Source organism: Scyliorhinus canicula, chromosome 9 (assembly GCF_902713615.1).
Source record: "Scyliorhinus canicula chromosome 9, sScyCan1.1, whole genome shotgun sequence".
NCBI lineage: Eukaryota > Metazoa > Chordata > Chondrichthyes > Carcharhiniformes > Scyliorhinidae > Scyliorhinus > Scyliorhinus canicula.
Window position 1 is genome coordinate 179663552 of NC_052154.1, and position 18713 is coordinate 179682264.

Genomic DNA, 18713 nt, shown 5'->3' on the forward strand with positions numbered 1-18713 from the left:
ACACTGTACCATTGACTTTATGTATATTTATTTGCATGCTTTTACAACCTCAGTGGTGCTACTACTGGTCAGGAATATCCCACAATGGAACACTGGCTCAAAACACCGTAACTTTTATTTTATTTGAAAATGTGGATGAACAGAGTCACAGGTCTGCCAATTAGCTTTTATGAACAGAAAAAATATTTATTAAATATGGAAAATTTTGACTATAATACAATATTCCTTCACAGGAATCCCAAGCGGAGACCTTCCGTGTCATGCATTGCTTCAAACACTCTATTATAACGTGTTGGACAGTTGAAAGCATAATGGTATTGAGAGTCACATCGAAAACACTGATTTATCATACCCCGGGCATTTCTGGGGTTCATCTTCCTATTGTAGGTTCTAACTGGGTTTCTGTCTTCATAATTTCCGGGTCCCAATCTCCTTTTATAGTCTTGGAACCTGTTTGTCGCTATGCGATTTTGCCATCCTGTAAGTAGTGTGTCTTCCATATTCAGCTTTGTTGCAGACTGACCTATTTGGGTCATCAGAGCCATCGTATTCAAATGTTTCCCCATAAACTTTTTTAAAGCTTCTGTCATCTGATCGAATAAGGTATCCTTATCTGCAAACTGTCAAAACCAGGAGCCTATCTATGTTGCTCACTCTAGCACAGTCAAGTAATTTAAAGGCCGACAGAGACTGTGGAAATTCCAGGTTGTGTTTCTGCAGCCTTTTATATAGTCTGCCAAATTCCATTATATAGTTTTCCATGGAGAAATCCTCTATTTTCCAGAACCTATCAAAATCAGACCATGCTTCATACGCACTTAACAAGTCATCCTTTTTATAAATCTTATCCATATAACGTAATAGAATCTCCAGACCTTCTTCCGAGTCTAACTCTTCCAATTTTAGCTCAGAAAACACTTTGCTTCGGATTTTACTGTCATAAGGTAGAGAAAGAGCCAATGCCATACCTTGTTTTCTCTTTCCCAAGGCAGTTACCATTGTCCACATAACTACTGCACTTCTCCATTGGTCGTACGATCCCCTTTCAGAAAATAAGGGGGGGTTAGTCATATCCGGCCATCTTTATCCTAGGTTCAGCCATATATCTTTTCTTTTTCTCCTCACTCACTCCTTGGTTTGGTCTGGAAAAGTTGTATCTTTCAACCCTTCACATTTGCACAGCAACCATCCTCTGCTACCATTTGTTAGACGTTTAGCTGCTGTTGTATAAAGAGTCAAAGGTTCTTCTCCTTTTTCATAAACACCTTTATTACACTTTAACAGACTCTGCACAAAACACTATCTTCACATCACTTGACACAAAAGCCACCTGAAGCCTCTATACATATCAGTGTCAATTATTTGATATTTAACATAAATGAGACAACTAATTGGAATGTCTCTTAACCCTTTACTTAACAGTTGAAGGAGTTGCATCTCAGAGACAGCACAGAATATTTTGGTGTGTGCACATATCGTGTTTTTCTGTGGCCCAGCCCATAGAAATCCTTATTTGAGTCCTCCACATCAGAACTTGTTACAACTTTACCTCCTGCCTGGCTGGCACCTTCCTCTCTGCCCTGGCTGAGTTTTAATCATGCCCAGACTCTCACCACATTCAGTTACCACCTTCACTCTGAAATATGTGCAGTGCCAATATCTAAGCTGGTGGCTCTGACTATCAGATCAGGTGACGGTGCTTCACTGTCTTCCTGCTTTCCTAATATTATACAGGCAGGTTACATTTCTTGGGTGTCTGAAATGAAAAAAAGAGGTTGGATTGTGATGAGCAGAGAGGAGAATGTGAGATGCCCTGCTTTACTCCAGCTAGATGTTATAAATCAGGAGAGAGTTGTGGATGAGAGAGAAATTGGATGTGGAAAAGAGGATTTATCATCTCTATTAACTTCAATTCCAGCAGTGGCTAAGGATTCAATACTGTTCTTGGCCGTATCTACCAGCACCATCTTCTCTATGCTGGCAAAACCTCTCACACCCTGGTAAATCTATCTGCCTCTGGTTGTCCAGAGAATCCATATAAACCCTCTGAAAGAGCACCCAACCTAGACCCACTCAGCTGCCCTATCCTCGTAACTCACCTAGCCTGCACATCTTTGGACTAAGGGAGGAAACTGGAGCTCCCGGAGGAAACCCACGCAGCCATGAGGAGAATGTGTAAACTCCACAAAGTCAGTCGCTCAAGGCAGGAATTAAACCCAGGTCCCTGGAGCTGTGTGGCAGCAGTGCTAACCACCGTGCCACTGTGCTGTCCTTCAAGATAGTGTGAAATGTGTCAATATGTCTTGTGTATTATGTTTGGGTGATGTGGCATCCATGATTGAATAGCGAGAAAGCTGTAAGGGGTGGAAGTGAGGCTCACAGCAGTGTGAAGGTGAGTTGAATGCTCGGAATGAATTCTAATGGATTGAGATTTTGAGTAGGTGTGGTAAATTGAGCACAGCTGAGGCTAATGGCACAGCTGGTAAGATATGGCATTTGAAGATCCAGTCAATGACTTTGACCACTCCTGTTAGCATTAAACCTTTCGTACTGCTGCATTCTGGTCCTTTGAGCTAAACATCTGGCGTGGACCCACAAGGCTAACTGTTACCATCTGAATGGGCATGGGTTCATCACACATTGTGATCCCTGTTTCGATTTAATACCCTATGGGTTTCCTGCCAGCTAACGCGACAATGATGATTTCCTCCAAAGCTCTGAGTAAGTGTTCATCTGGTGTGGTAAGGAGCGAAGTTGCAGTGGCAATGTAAATTCTCAACAACTGTCCCTTAAACATGCATAAAACAATGTCTTGCAGTTGTAAATTTTAATAGTATATATTGAGCATGTGCATTGCTTTCTAGAAACACTACAGATATCCATTGTGTATGACACAGTACGCGCATACCGAGCAGGTGTAGAAACCTCCAAACCTAAGGAAACCAGAGTACCATAAATTTCAGTCATTCGAACTGGGCAAGTGTGACTGGAGCAGTTATTTAGTGTGATTGGCAGATGTTTGCCCCAACTATGTCTGAGATAATAATAATCTTTATTGTCACAAGAAGGCTTACACTGCAATGAACTTACTGTGAAAATCCCCTCGTCGCCATATTCCGGCGTCTGTTCGGGTACACAGAGGGAGAATTCAGATTGTCCAGGTTACCTACGTCTTTCTGGACTTGTGGGAGGAAACTGGAGCATCCGGAGGAAACCCACGCAGTCAATAGGAGAACGTGCAGATGTTCCCAAGCTGGGAATCGAACCTGGGACCCTGGAGCTGTGAAGCAACAATGCTACCTACTGTACTACTGTGTCACCCATGATATATCTTGATGGTCTGTGCTCAATTTCCCCCCCCCCCCCCCGATATTAAATATTTCCCTGTCTTATACAACTAACTTGGTTCATGTCTTAATTTCAAATTGCCATCACCTGAAAGATCCTCATCGTTATTGGGCTTTTACAATCTGCAAACTGACAGTGCTCTGTGAAGATTTCAACAAAAGAGATTAAATACTTCGGCCAGAAAATTTCAGCTTGCTTCTCTTGCACTTGACTGTCATTGTAAAGTACTTTGCAAACCTAACCCAATATATATATGCTTGGCTCTGACAGAAACCTGGCCCTTGGGCCACGGCCAATGAAGATGACAATTCCTCGTTCTCACATGCGATTTATTTTTCATCCCTATCTCCCTCCTGAATTACAAGCTTCTGTTGGTGTAAAGCAGAAACCTACCTGCCTGCTGGATGTTTTAACAACACCCTGCTTATATCATAGTGATTAAGGTTAGGATTGACATAGACCATAGAACATACAGTGCAGAAGAAGGCCATTCAGCCCTTCGAGTCTGCACCGGCCCACTTAGCCCTCATTTCCACCCTATGCCCCCAACCCAATAACCCCTCCGAACCTTTTTGGCAAAGGGCAATTTAACATGGCCAAACCACCTAACGTCTTTGGATTGTGGGAGGAAACCAGAGCACCCGGAGGAAACCCATGCAGACACGGGGAGAACGTGCAGACTCTGCACAGACAGTGACCCAGCAGAGAACCAACCCTGGGAACCTGGTGCTGTGAAGCCACAGTGCTAACCACTATGCTACCGTGAGAGCCCCATAAAGATTTCAACACATGTTTCACACACGGCCCCATTCTACCCCTCCAGTACCTTTTTCCATCCCCAATTCCTCTCTTTGAGAGTGGGCGGGGGGGGGGGGGGGCGGGGGGGGGTGCTGGGGGGGGGGGTGTTCAGCTGGCAGGGGGGACTTCAGAGTGGGATGGGGGGACTGGTGGGGGGTGGTCCGGGGTGGCGAGCCTGGTTCCAGGGAGGCAGTTTTTGGCAGGTCGGGTCCGCTTGTGGCCAGCGCTGTGTTGCACGGCCCGGCCGCAGCAGGCCACCGCCATACGCATGCGCAGCCACGGAGCCGGCCATTCTCCGGCGGTATCCACAGGTAAAGCCTGGCTTCTAGCACCCCCACCGGACGGAGGATCGGTGCGGGCACGGCGACGGCTTTTTCTGGTCATAAGACCACACGGATCCTGCGGACAGAGCAGCAGGATCGGATAATCCAGCCCCCTAATTCTCTCCATTCTCTCTTCTTTTCCTCTCACCTCTTTCACCCATTCTAACCTAAACAACATACGCTGACAGGTGAAGTACATTGAAATATTTATTTACCTTAACTGCATTTCATAAACACCAGTTGCACAATAGAGAAATACACATGCAACCATTACCTTCATGGCCCTATTGTCTTTCCTTTAATACTTCGGTGGCTGGATAGAATTTTCAGTATGTGACTTGTCTTCACTGGTTCCATGAGGGTAATATTAACCTTCAAGCATGCATGGGCTGCGGGCATGTGGCAAGTAAAATGGTTGAAATGACACACCCTGACCACAGGCCACCATGTGGGTATTAAAATTAGCAGTTCCAGAGATGGACGACAAATGGACAATCAGGAGGCAGGCCAGCCTTTAAAAGCTTTAATGGAGAATGTGTGCCTCCATTTTAACAAGATGTTTATTTATAACCTGTGGAAATCTACTATCCCAGCCACCGGAAACCCGACAAGTAAAAGGAGCCAAGAGACAAAAGAATGAAATGAATACATTCCCAGCACTGCATGTGGGCCAGGAGGTGCAACGGTCCCAAAAGAGCTAGCATTTTGACACCCATAATGCGATCACCAACACCCCTAGACCCCACCCAATCCTCAACTCTCCCAAACCATGTCTCCGCTGTTCTCATAGTGCAGGATAAATATCAGGATCAATAATTTCAACAATATTTCTGTTAATGCAAGTTGTATTTACAGAAGGTCCATTACATTCTAATAAACTTTCACCTGGTGTGGTACTGATCTAAGTTACAGTTATATGCAAATTCTCAACAGCTCTGGTAAAAAAATACATACAACAATGTCTTGCAGTGTTAATTTTAAATATTTTTACATTCATTGAAGGTGTACATTGCCTCCTCGATACAGTGATTGATAATGCTATACTTAGAACTATCACCCTGAACCATGGCAGGATATATCTATCATTACTGTCAAATCGCAACCATAAAATCGAGAAATTTTTGAAAAATGCAGTGAGAAAGTATTGTTCTAAGTATAAATTACAACCAGTACAACATGTAGTTGGTGTTGTAACAGCAACTGCATGATCTTAATCCAGTCTGAATTTTGGACCCGGATCTGGCACTGGAAGTAGTGGAAACTTTCCAATGTTTGCCACTGTTTAGAGTTTGAACCTCAAGGACGTTCTGATGCTTGCACAAGCATGGTACTTGCCCAGGAACTTGCAATGAACAGAGATGTGCAGTCCAGAACCAAATCTGGCCTCACATCCTCTCCTTGTTGTGAGCATTCCTCTAGATTTACTTGTTCCTGGACTCTGGGACTTAGAATTTGTGGACTGCTTATAATCCAGCCAGTGGTATCATTGACACTGCAAGAACGACAAGTCTGTCAGCAAATAACAAGGGTCGGAATTCTCTTTTGCTGCTGGTAGTGCATCCCTGCCTGCAAGTTTCCCAGTGGCGTGGGGGGAATTCAATGGAAAATCCCATTGACAGGCAGCGGGAAAAGAGAATCCCGCTGCCAGTGAACGCCGTGCGGCCGAGAAACACACGGCTGGGGGACCGGAGAATCCGACCTTAGGTCTCTGAGGTGTGACCTCCGCCCCCCCCACCACCTCCCCACCTCCCCCCCCCCCCCCAATGAGGTGCCACATCCAGCCAATTAGCACTCCTTGGAATGTTAAATGGCTGTGGGGCTGCTGTGATTGGGTGACAGGGTGGGAAACACCAACATCCGAAAATTAATTTTCTTTCATCCTCACTCCACAGTATAAATAATTTCCACTTCCTCCGTCTTTAGCTTTGACAAAGGATCATCTGGACTCGAAAAGTTAGCTATTTTCTCTTCTTACAGATGCTGCCAGACCTACTGAAATTTTCCAGCATTTTGTTTTTGGTATCCGAAAAATCCTGCCGACCAACTTCCTCTGACCCCCCACCTTGCAGTTAAAATCCACACCATTCTCTTTCTGTGTGGGATTCTTCCTTTCCACTATGACAACAGTAGCATTGATACAGAAACACTGACAAATGATGATGAAATTATATTCTATGGTTAAATGCTCAACTTGCATAAACCTACACCCTGTTGCAAATTAAATGGGCTTTCAGTTTAGTTTCAGCTGAAAGTATAGCAGTGGTTGAACGATGTACAGAACAATAATAAACCCTCGGCTTAGACTTTGTAAACAGGACTTGTGTCAAAGTGAAAAATCATGTCACTGAGCTGCAACTTATGAAATGTCAAGAAGCATCTCAGTGTCTAGTTGTCTATGAAATTGAAATGTTTTGGATGATTTGTGAAAAATAAAACTACTCCACGAGTTTACAGTCAATGATGTTTGCATGTGTTAACGTGACCCGCTTGAAACTATTTTCCCATCAGAATCAGCAAATTGTATTGTGCCACACAAACAATTTGTTACTAATGCAAAGAGATATCAGCAGTGAATTATATTCTATCCCATGGCCAGGTCATTGTGTCTTTCTGAATGAAAGGTGGCCATCTTATATTATCAGAGAATGTAAAGATCCAAGAAAGAAATGGAATAAGATTAAAAGTACAACATTCAGTTACAAAGTTAGTAGAATTAAATTACGAATTTGACAGAGTCATCCAGACTCGAAATATTAGCTCGCTGCTCTCTCCATAGATGCTATCAGACCTGCTGACATTGTTCAGAATTTTCTGTTTTTGCATCAGATTCCGGCACCGGCCATGATTTGCTTATATCACATGTTAAGAATAGTTGTGATTCAGAACGTATTTAAAGAGAGATTGAAAAGCTGTTTAGGTAGTAGCGGCATAATATCCTGAAGAATGTGTTGTGCATAGAGATGGCTGTGAGAGAAACAAAGTGAATCTGAGCCATCCTCACAGAGAAAAGTGTTTTAATCTTGGTCTAAGTCTTGGATTTCCATTGTTGAGAGAGAGACGCCTTGTGAAATGCTTCCACTGCAGCAGCAGTGGGTGTCCTTTGGTAATCTTACTGAGGTTTTCAAAGTTTGAAAATCTCCAGGGACTGTTGCCTGAAAAGAGGTGTTCAACTCTGAGTTTAAATAAACAAATCTTTTGGGATTTCTTTTGTAAAACTACTTTTAACTTTGTAAATGTAATTTTGTGTGTTGAAGCTTTCTTTTCTTTTTGTAAATGAATGTTTTAATTTAATGTTTAAAATCTCCAAATGTGGTTTTGGATTCCTTACTCTTGACTTTGGTGCACATATTTTCTTGTAATAAAACATGAATTGCAAATTGTTGTAATAGTTTGTCCAAGTTTCCCTTTGGGATTTGGGTAGCCTGACAATTAGCACCTGCCATATCATCACAACCAGCCAGTGCGGAACAGCATAAACAAACCCTAGACTGAGACCAGAAATAGAACAAATGGAAATGTAGCTGAAAAGGAGAGAGTAAAATAGTAGCATTATAAACATTGGTTTTTTTAAAACTTTATTTTCAGGATATGGCTGTCACTGGTTCAGCCAACATTTATTGCCCATCCCTAATTACCCCATAAATGGTGGTGTTAGCTGTCTTCTTGAATTGAAAGTACACCCACAGTGCTGTTAGGGAGGGAGTTCCAGGATTTTGGCCCAGTGATAATGAAGGAACAGTGATATATTTCCAAGTTTGGATGGTGGGTGACTTGGAGGGGAACTTCCATGCACTGGTCTTCCCATGCACCTGCTGCTCTTGTCCTTCTAAATAGAAGTGGTCATGGATTTGGAAGGTGCTGCCTAAGGTGTGTTGCTGCAGTGCATCTTGCAGATGCTGCACACTGCTGTTACTGTATGTAGGTGATGGAGAGACAAAACGTTTGTGGAAGCCGTGCCAATCTAACAGACTTCATTGTCCTGGATGGTGCTCAGTTTTTTGAGTGCTGTTGGAGCAGCACTTATCTAGGCAAGTGGGGAGTATTCTATCACACCCCTGACTTGTGCCTTGTCGATGGTGGACTAGCGTTGTGGGGACAGGAGGTGAGTTCCTCACTGCTGGATTCCTAGCCTCTGACCCACTCTTGTAGCATAATACTTATATGGCTAATCTAGTACAGTTTCTGGTCAGTAGTAACCCTCAGTGGGGGGGTTAAGTGATGGTAATGCCATTGAATGTCAAGTAGTGATGGTTAGATTCTCTCTTGTCAGAGATGGTCATTGCCTGGAACTTGTGTGGCACAAATGTTACTTGTCATTTGTCAGCCCAAGCCTGGATATTGTCCAGGTCTTGCTGCATTTGGACATTGTCTGCTTCAATATCTGAGAAGTCGCGAAAGGTGGTGAATGTTGTGCAATCACCCGTGAACATCCGCACTTCTGTACTTATGGTGGAAGGTCATTAATGAAGCATTACTGAAGCAGCTGAAGATGGTTATTCCTGAGACACTACATTGAGGAACTCCTGCAGTGATGTCCTGGATATGGGATGACCTGGATATGGGATGATTGATCTCCAACCATCACAATCATCTTCCTTTGTGCCGAGTATGACTCCGAAATACAAACAGCCAAAGGGTTCTCTTCCGAAATCTGGCACATGAAAATTTAAAAGGTACACGTCCTCATCCCAGCAGGAAATGTTGCAATATGATGCTCTTGCACCTTTGAAGAAGTGTAACTTAAAATGTTATCAATCACTCCCACCGGGACAGAATATGATGGAATAGTCCAATGACTTTAAATTCCGTATAAAACACCAGGAGCTGAGATCAGATGTGCTTCCCAGTCTCCCTGTTAATATTGTATGTATGTAGTTTTTTGTTCAAATAACAAATCCAAATTCTTATTTTACCAATCCATTCGATATAATTGGCATATTTGCATGGAAGAGAAGAAAATAACTGAAACTAATGGAGTCAGATTGGAAACCTGTTTTCCTTTGCGTGATTTTAATTTTGACAGAAGTCAATTGGATCTCATCAGATGGGCAGTGTTAAAAATACCATATAGAGGTTTGGTACTACTTATAGAATTTACAGTGCAGAAGGAGGCCGTTTGGCCGATCGAGTCTGCAGCTGCCCTTGAAAAGAGGCCCCATGCCTCCCCCCTATTCCCGTTACCCCCGTAACCCAGTATCCCCCATCTCACCTTTTTGGACACAAATGGCAATTTAGCATGGCCAATTCACCTAACCTGCACATCTGTGGGGGGAAACCGGAGCGCCCGGAGGAAACTCACGCAGACACGGGGAGAATGTGCAGACTTCGCACAGTGACCCAAGCCAGGAATCGAACCTGGGACCCTGGAGCTGTGAAGCAACTGCGCTAACCACTATGCTACCGTGCTGCCCCAATTGAAAAGCTAATGCAAATCACAGGTTGAATTTTGCCAGCCCCTGGGAGGCAGGAGGGCAAGCCAGGTTGGATTGCCTTGCCAAGGCAGTCCCTCTGTCAGGGTCTTTTACTGAAGGTCGTACTGGAAAGAGGCAGCCAGCTAATTTCCATAATCAAAGGCTCTATTGAGACAGCTTTCCTGTACCATTGGCATTTTCCCAACAGAGGAGTGACTTCCCTCCCCCCTCACAGAGGCCAGCACATAAATGGAGGTGGCCTCACAGCAGCATTCGGAAGGTAGGGGAGGGGACTTAAAGACCTTGTGGGCAGGGAAGGCAGTGTCCTCGGTCCCAATATGTCCCGCTCCCACCTTCACTCCCATCATTTTTATTTAAACTTGGCTGCCCTTGATTTCAACGTTATCTGCATTCCTCCACAGCGACCATCTCTCCTGGTGGCACTGCTGGAGGCTCAGAGCTACTGGTTCTAAAATTGGACTGACAGCATCAGGAGCCCGCCTGCCATCCTTCATTGGATTGTGGACTAATTATTTATTTATTTATCTTATAAATTTAGAGTACCCAATTATTATTTTTTTCCAATTAAGGGGCAATTTAGAGTGGTCAATCCACCTAACCTGCACATCTTTGTGTTGTGGGGGTGAAACCCACGCAGACATGGGGAGAATGTGCAAACTCCACATGGACAGTAACCCAGGGCCGGGATCGAACCCAGGTCCTCAGCGCTGTAGTCCCAGTGCTATCCATTGCGTCACCGTGCTGCCCCCTGATTGTGGACCAGTTAGCCAGCCAGTTAGGAGACCACCAGTGATAACATTGCTCAGGGGTCCGAGCTGCTAGCAAGTGCAGGCGAGGGACCCAAGTTTCCCCCCAGTTTCAGAGTCTCCACTCACCAGCTAAATTTCAGCCCCATGTTGCCCCACATATTTTAGTTAACGTCTGCTAATTCATTCACTCAAAGCATTCTTTTATTCTTCATATATGTCTGCAGTGTATTGCATGGAACTGAGGTGGTATTTGAAGTTGGGCCAGCTCTGTTGGCACAGCACTGATATAACAGGGTGCAGTTTACCCATTTTAAATAACAGCTTGTGCATGATATCCGTACAGTGCTCAAACTACTGACACTGTACCAAGTTCCATATTACTGACGATAGATAAAATAAATTATTCAGCTTTGAAAAGTGAAACGGTTTCGAAAAACTGGTTGCTTTCCTTCGTGACATAATTCACAGAATCCTTTGCTCTGATGCTGCTCCAACAATCCCTCAAAAATATCTGCAAGTTTTTTTTCCCCGAGAAGTCATTTAAAGTTCAAACTTTGCCCGAGTTAGGGAAATATTGAGAAATGTTTACAGCTGTGTGCTGGTTTTAGAACTTCATGCGTCTTCAGTTAATCATGTGAAAAGTAAAGCTAACGTCACATTTTCGGTGAAAGCACATGGGTCTGTCCATTTGTGAAGGTTCTGAAAATCCACAACGATTTCCATTCTCTGAATGCTTGAAGCTTACCTGGCCATTACCCACAGCCACCGAGTCCAGTCATATGTTCCCTCAGGGACATTAAGTCCCTGATGTAAGACAAGAAAATGAGTTTGAGTGAATATAAATCCATCATCCCTGTCAGTCATGATCCTTTCCTTTCCGATCTGTAACCTTTTGAAAGAGCTGCTCAGTGGTTACTGCATGAATGTGACAGGATTTATTCAATGGGTTTTTTGAAAGTGCTTCTTTTTCTCAGTGGACGGTTTGAGATGGTCTGTTCAATTTAATCCATTTCATCAGACCCTCCTTTTCATTGACCCTGCAACGTTTGTGCCTTCCTTTGTTTTTTTCCCCCCTGACTGACAGACTAAATGATAAAAGGACTCCACAACTGTTTGTGAAGCTTGTTGTCGCAATGATTTTGCAAGTGTTCATGCTCAGCCAGTTAAACGATTGTTTTTGTTTTTAAAAGTCCATGGGCTGGATTCTCCGTAGCCCAACGGCAAAATCGTGTTTGGCGCTCGGGCGGAGAATAGATTCCCATGCCGCAATCTATGTGGGTGTACCTACACATGAGCGACTGCAGCGGTTCAAGAAGGCAGCTTCTGAAGGACCAGAGGGATGGGCAATAATTGCTGACCTAGCCAGCGACACCCACATCGCATAAATTAATAAAATAAAATAACACCTTGAAAGCAGGCAGATTGCATATATACGTCGAAAGAGAAAATGCTGGAAAATCTCAGCAGGTCTGGCAGCATCTGTAGGGAGAGAAAAGAGCTAACGTTTCGAGTCCGATGACTCTTTGTCAAAGCTTTGTCAAACCGCCAGCACTGCCCATGCATGACGGAGAGCGCAGTCAAACCATAATGTGCGACAGTCAGCAACTGGAATAAATATGGCAACTCTTTGACCAGAAGCAGATCCATGATACATGCTATTCCCAAGGTGTGCTGAATTCTGTCATCCCAGAATTGAATTAGTCACATGGAAGTCTGGCTGTTCCCAACATTCATGATGGACAACAAAGAAGGTGTTACATTGCAGAGTACATCATCAAATCATAGAATTTACAGAATTTACAGTGCAGAAGGAGGCCATTCAGCCCATCGAGTCTGCATCGGCTCTTGGAAAGAGCACCCTACCCAAGGTCAACACCTCCACCCCATCCCCACAACCCAGCAACCCCACCCAACACTAAATACTAGATATTGAACAAGAGTGATATGTCACATATGTCTTTAATTCGTTCAGTGTTTCTACTGTGAAATATAATTATATTGTACAAAGAAAAATCAGCTCCCTTTCAGTTGCACTCAGAGTACCCTGGTTTGCTCTGCTCAGTAAGCAGACCAAAATAAGGAGGCTCTTGATAAATTAATGCCACAAAACCATCTCACCCCTTACTTATTCTGTTTTGTTTCCGTACCTCCTGCCATTCGCTCTCAGAACCTTTGTTTTTTTATGGGCTGAAATCTTGACTGTGACTCATCCCTTGCACTGTCTCGAACACACACTCCTACTCACAATCAGCTTCCGCTCAGCAAAGTTAAAATAATCGCAATCAGTGTATCGTGTACCCTGTTAATATCCTTTGAGCAAGAGGAGTCAATTTGCCCTCGAGAAGAAAAGATATGTCTGCACAAGGTTGTTAGAATACTTAGAGTGACTAATAAACTTGTAAAACATAAATATATAAATTTCCTGGTGACCAACACTAAGAATCACATGACAAGATTACGTGCATGATTTTGTTTTTAAAATTTAGACTACCCAATTCATTTTTTCCAATTAAGGGGAAATTTAGCATGGCCAATCCACCTGGCTTGCACATTTTTGGGTTGTGGTGGCGAAACCCACGCAAACAAGGGGAGAATGTGCAAACTCCACACAGACAGTGACCCAGAGCAGGGATTGAACCTGGGACCTCGGCGCCGTGAATTACATGCATGATTTAACAGCTGCGATATGCCCAGCCCGGATCGGGGTAAGCCGGTTAGGTCGCGAGAGAGTCCGAAATCAGGAACCGCACCAGGCATTGATCGGTTTCCGATCTAACCATCCCGCTGCTGTTGGCGCGGTCTGAATGCCACCGCGATGTGGCGAGAAACCAATAATCATCAGTTAAAGCCAATCTGCATCCCATTGACAGGGATCTAACAGCCTCCCATCATCCAACTGCCTCCTCTGTGAGCGGTCAAGCAGGCGCCATTCAGTACTGGTCCACACAAACGTGGACCGGGCATCATGGCACCTGGGGGTGTCGTCTGGGCCATTGGAAGACCCTGGGTGGTCAGGGATAGGACAGGGTAATCCTCTGGCCTTTCCCCTGGAACAAGAGCACTGCCAGGCTGGCACCGCCAGGGTAGCACTGTCGGGGCCTGAGGGGTTCTGTTCCCATGAAAGGAGGGTGGACTGGGGGTATGAAAGGTGGGGGTGCAAAGTGGGCACAAAGAGGTCTCTGAAAGGTTGAGGGGATTAAGGGTGGGGGCCCTGGAAGGGGGGCCCAAAAGAGGGCGTGAGAAGGAGGGAAAAGGAAAGGCCCTCAGCTACCCCAGAATGGGATTCCATTACTTGGCGGTGTGTGGGGCAAGACACATGTGTGTGGGGGATGACATTCCCGAAGGGTGGCAGGTTTGGGGTACCCACAGCCCACTATAAGATTGGGGCACCATGTCAAAATGGTGGCCCAATCTTGAGGTGCCGGTATAGCCAGCGAGTTCTCCTCCCCAGTGGGCGTGACTGGGGAGAAACGCTTCAAGGTCCAGAAAAGTGACCAAGTGTGATTAAATAATGGCGGGTAACCCACTGACAGAGCCGGCCTGAAACTCCCAGGAAATCCCGCCACAAATTTAGGGGCCTCACGGTGGCATGGTGGTTTGCATCAATGCTTCACAGCTCCAGGGTCCCAGGTTCGATTCCCGGCTGGGTCACTCTCTGTGTGGAGTCTGCACGTCCTCCCTGTGTGTGCGTGGGTTTCCTCCGGGTGCTCCGGTTTCCTCCCACAGTCCAAAGATGTGCGGGTTAGGTGGATTGGCCATGCTAAATTGCCCGTAGTGTAAGGTTAATGGGGGGATTGTTGGGATACGGGTTACGTGGGTTTAAGTGGGGTGATCATTGCTCGGCACAACATCGAGGGCCGAAGGGCCTGTTCTGTGCTGTACTGTTCGATGTTCGATGTTCGATGTTCGAAATGGCACTTCGAAACTTTTCCATCAGATCGCACCCCACATATTTTAAAATGCTGTTACAATCTGCGTAGAGACCATTAACTTTTAAGAAGAATATCAAACTTCCACCTGATAGCTGAAACGATCGTTATGATAAGAGTTAATGCTTTAAGACTTTTACTGTAACAACCAGACTAAAAGCACAATCAACTAAACACTATACTTAAAGGCACAAAGAGAAATAAGACAGGCGATAGATCCCTGAAAGAGATTTATCAACCCAAACCTCTCAGCTCAAACCTGTTTGCACTCACTGAAAATAATGAAACATTTCAAAGTTTCAAGGTGGAAATTGTTAAGAAAGCACATCTTGAGAAAACTGTCTGCAACAGTGATATCACTTGTGGGCGGCACAGTAGCACAGTGGTTAGCACTGTTGCTTCACAGCACCAGGGAGCTGGGCTAGATTCACGGCTTGGGTCATTGTCAGTGCGGAATGTGCACATTCTCTCCGTGTCTGCATTGGTTTCATCCGTGTGCTCTGATTTCCTCCCACAAGTCCCGAAAGACGTGCTTGTTAGTTGAATTGGACATTCTGAATTCTCTCTGTGTATCCTAACATGCACCGTAGTGTGGCGATGAGGGGATTTTAACAGTAACTTCATTGCAATGTTACTGTAAGTCTACGTGTGCACTAATAAAGATTATTGTTATTATTATTGTCAAAACACTGGCTACATTTAGAAACAGAGGAACTAGGAGCAGAATTACTCCATTTGGTGCTTCATGGCTGATCATCCAACTTGATAACCTAATCTCGCCTTCCCCTCATATCCTTTGATCCCATTCACCTCATGTGATATATATATAACTGCTTCTTGAAAACATACAATGTTTTCCTCAACTACTTTTTGTGGTACTGAATTCCACAGGCACACCACTCTCTTGGTGAAGAAATTTCTCCTCATCCCTGTCCTAAATGGTCTACCCTGTATCTTCAGCCTGTGACTCCTGGTTCTGGACACCCCGGCCATCAGGGACATCCTACGTGCATCTACCCTGTCGCATCCTGTTCGAATTTATATGTTTCTATAAGATAACCCCTCATTCTTCTGAACTCCAGCGAATACAGTCCTAAACATTTAATCTCTCCTCATATGTCAGTCCTGCGATCCCAAGAATCAGTCTGGTAAAACTTCACAGCACTTCACTCTATAGTTAGAACATCTGTCCTCAGATAAGGAAACCAAAATGGTGCACAATATTCAAGGTGTGGCCTCACCAAGGCTCTGTATAATTGCAGAAAGACGTCACTGCTCCCGTACTCGAAACCTCTCGCTATTGTCATGAGAATGTCACTTTAAGAAATATTTGGCTGCTCATGTTACTGCAGTGATGTCAGAGTGTGGGTGGAGTTGAGCTCTGGCTCTGCTTTTTAGTTTGACTTTGAGAAAAGCTTGGGTGTGTCCGTGTTATTTTTGGTTTTGTTTCAGTGTTGGCGCTGAAGCCAGGCAAAGCAGGTGTACTGTTGTTCTCTCTGCCATGAAAAGACTATCTCTTGATCATTTGGTGAATTCAGAATTATAACTGTTTTCAGTAGTGAATGTAAACCTGATGTGCTTCTGTTAAAATGAGTTTCTTTTGTCTTCTGGATGGTGTTTGGGAATTTATGAAGGATTACTTAGTGATGTATTCTTTAGGGGTTGTATCTGAATTAATGGTTGCTAAGATGTTCACTGTATGTTTTAAAAAGGTTAACTGGAGTTCATAGAATAAATATTGTTTTGCTTTAAAAAATACTTTCCGATATCTGCTGTACCACACCTGGAGAGTGGGCCATGTGCTCCCCATACCACAATCTATTAAAAGTTGTGGGTCAGGTGAACTCCATGAAACACTTTGGGGTTCGCTAAACCCTGGCCCATAACACTATGAAGGCCGGCATACCATTAGCCTTCTTTGCCACCTGATGTTCCTGCATCGACTTACCTTCAGCGACTGGTGTACGAGGTCGCATTACACATTCCCGTCTCTTTATGGCCAGTCAGATAATAATCTGCCTTCCGGTGTTTGCTACCAAAGTGGATAATCTCACATTCATCCAAATGAATCTGCATCTGTCATTCATTTGCCCCCTCACTCAACTTGGCCACATCACAAGGATCTCTGCATCCGCATCACAGCTCACCCTCCCACCCAACTTTGTGTTATCTGCATTTTTGGAGATATCACATTTCGTTCTCCCATCTAAACCATTAAGAAATATTGTGGAAAGCTGAGAACCCAGCACCAATCCCTGTGGTACCCTACAAGTTTCTGCCTGCCATTTGGAAAACAATCTGTTAATTCCTACTCTTGATTTTCTGTCTGCCAACCCATTTTCTATCCACCTCAATACACCACCCCTACTCCCATGTGCATTAAGTTTACATGCTAATCTCTTATGTGGGGGACTTTGTCGAAAGCTTCTGAAAGTCCAAATAAACCACATCCACTGGCTCCCCCTCGTCACCTCTACTAGTTACATCTTTCAAGAATTCCAGTAGATTTGTCAAGCATGATTTCCCCTTCATAAATCCATGTCTGATCCTGCCACTGTTTGCTAAGTGCTCTGCTATAAATTCTTTGAGAATGGAATATAGAATTTTCCCTACCACCGACATCAGGTTTACTGGACTATAATCCCCTGTTTTCTCTCCAACCCCTTTTTTAAATAGCAGGGTTACATTAGCTAGCTTTCAATCTGTAGGATCTATTCCAGAGTCTAGTGAATCTTGGAAGATGACCAACAATGCATCCACTATTTCTAGAGCCACATCTTTCAGTACTCCAGGATGCAGATTATCAGTCCCTAGAGATTTATCAGACTTCAATCCCATCAATTTCCCCAATACCATTTCTCAATAATCTTGATCTCCCTCCGTTCCTCCCTCTCACTAAACCCTGCATTTTCCAACGTTTCTGGTATCTTATTTGTGTCCTCATTTGTGAATACAGAACAAAAGTATGTGTTTAGTTGCTCAGCCATTTCTTTGTCCCCCATTATAAATTCCCCTGTTTCTGACTGTAATGGACCTACATTTGACTTCACCAATCTTTTTCTCTTCACATACCTTTAGAAACGTTTACAATCAGGTTTTATGTTCCCTGCAAGCTTACTCTCGTACTCCATTTTCCCTTTCTTAACCAATCCTTTGCTCCTCCTTTGCTGAATTCTTTTTTTTTTTTCTTTTTTTTATAAATTTAGTTTACCCAATTATTTTTTTCCAATTAAGGGGCAATTTAGCGTGGCCAATCCACCTACTCTGCACATTTTTGGGTTGTGGGGGCGAAACCCACGCAGACACGGGGAGAATGTGCAAACTCCACACGGACAGTGACCCAGAGCCGGGATCGAACCTGGGACCTCAGCGCCGTGAGGCGGTTGTGCTAACCACTAGGCCACCGTGCTGCCCCCTTTGCTGAATTCTAAACAGCTCCCAATCCTCAGGCCTGTTGTAGTCCTTGGTCAATTTGTATGCTTCTTCCTTGGATCGAATACCATCTACATGTATAATACTATTTGTAAGACACCGCTTTGTCTCTTAATTAACATAGGCTTGAACCTGTTTAAAATTATGAAAATAGGATTCTCATAAACGTCACACAGCTAGCTTTAAGTTCTTTGCAGTGATGTGAATATTGCTTTCTCTACAGTCAATAGATTTTTGGCGAGACCAAAGGTTTAACATGCTATCTAGTTTTGTATTTACAGTGGTTCATGAACTCTGCGCACACACTCAGAAATAGATGCCTTGGTGCGAATTGAAGGAAGGAGTTCCATATGGTTTTGTGTAATACAGCCATACAAATGGATCATTAATTCCACTTAATGTGCAGCGTGATAATTTGAAAAAAAAAAAAATCTTACTTTTACCAGGGAAATAAAACTCCATCTGCTGAACAACAACTTGCAATAACATTTTGCCTTTAAAATGATAAAACATCCCAAGGCATTTCAGAAGAGCACTATTGAACGAAGTTTGGCACCAAGCTGAAGAAGGAATTATTAAGCCAAGTGATCAACAGCTGGCTGAAGATTTTGATTTTAAAGAGCATTTTGATGAAAGGTGAGCTAGAGAGGGAAAGTAATTCAGTGGGCGCATTCAGATTCTAGAGCTAAGCAGCTGAACGCA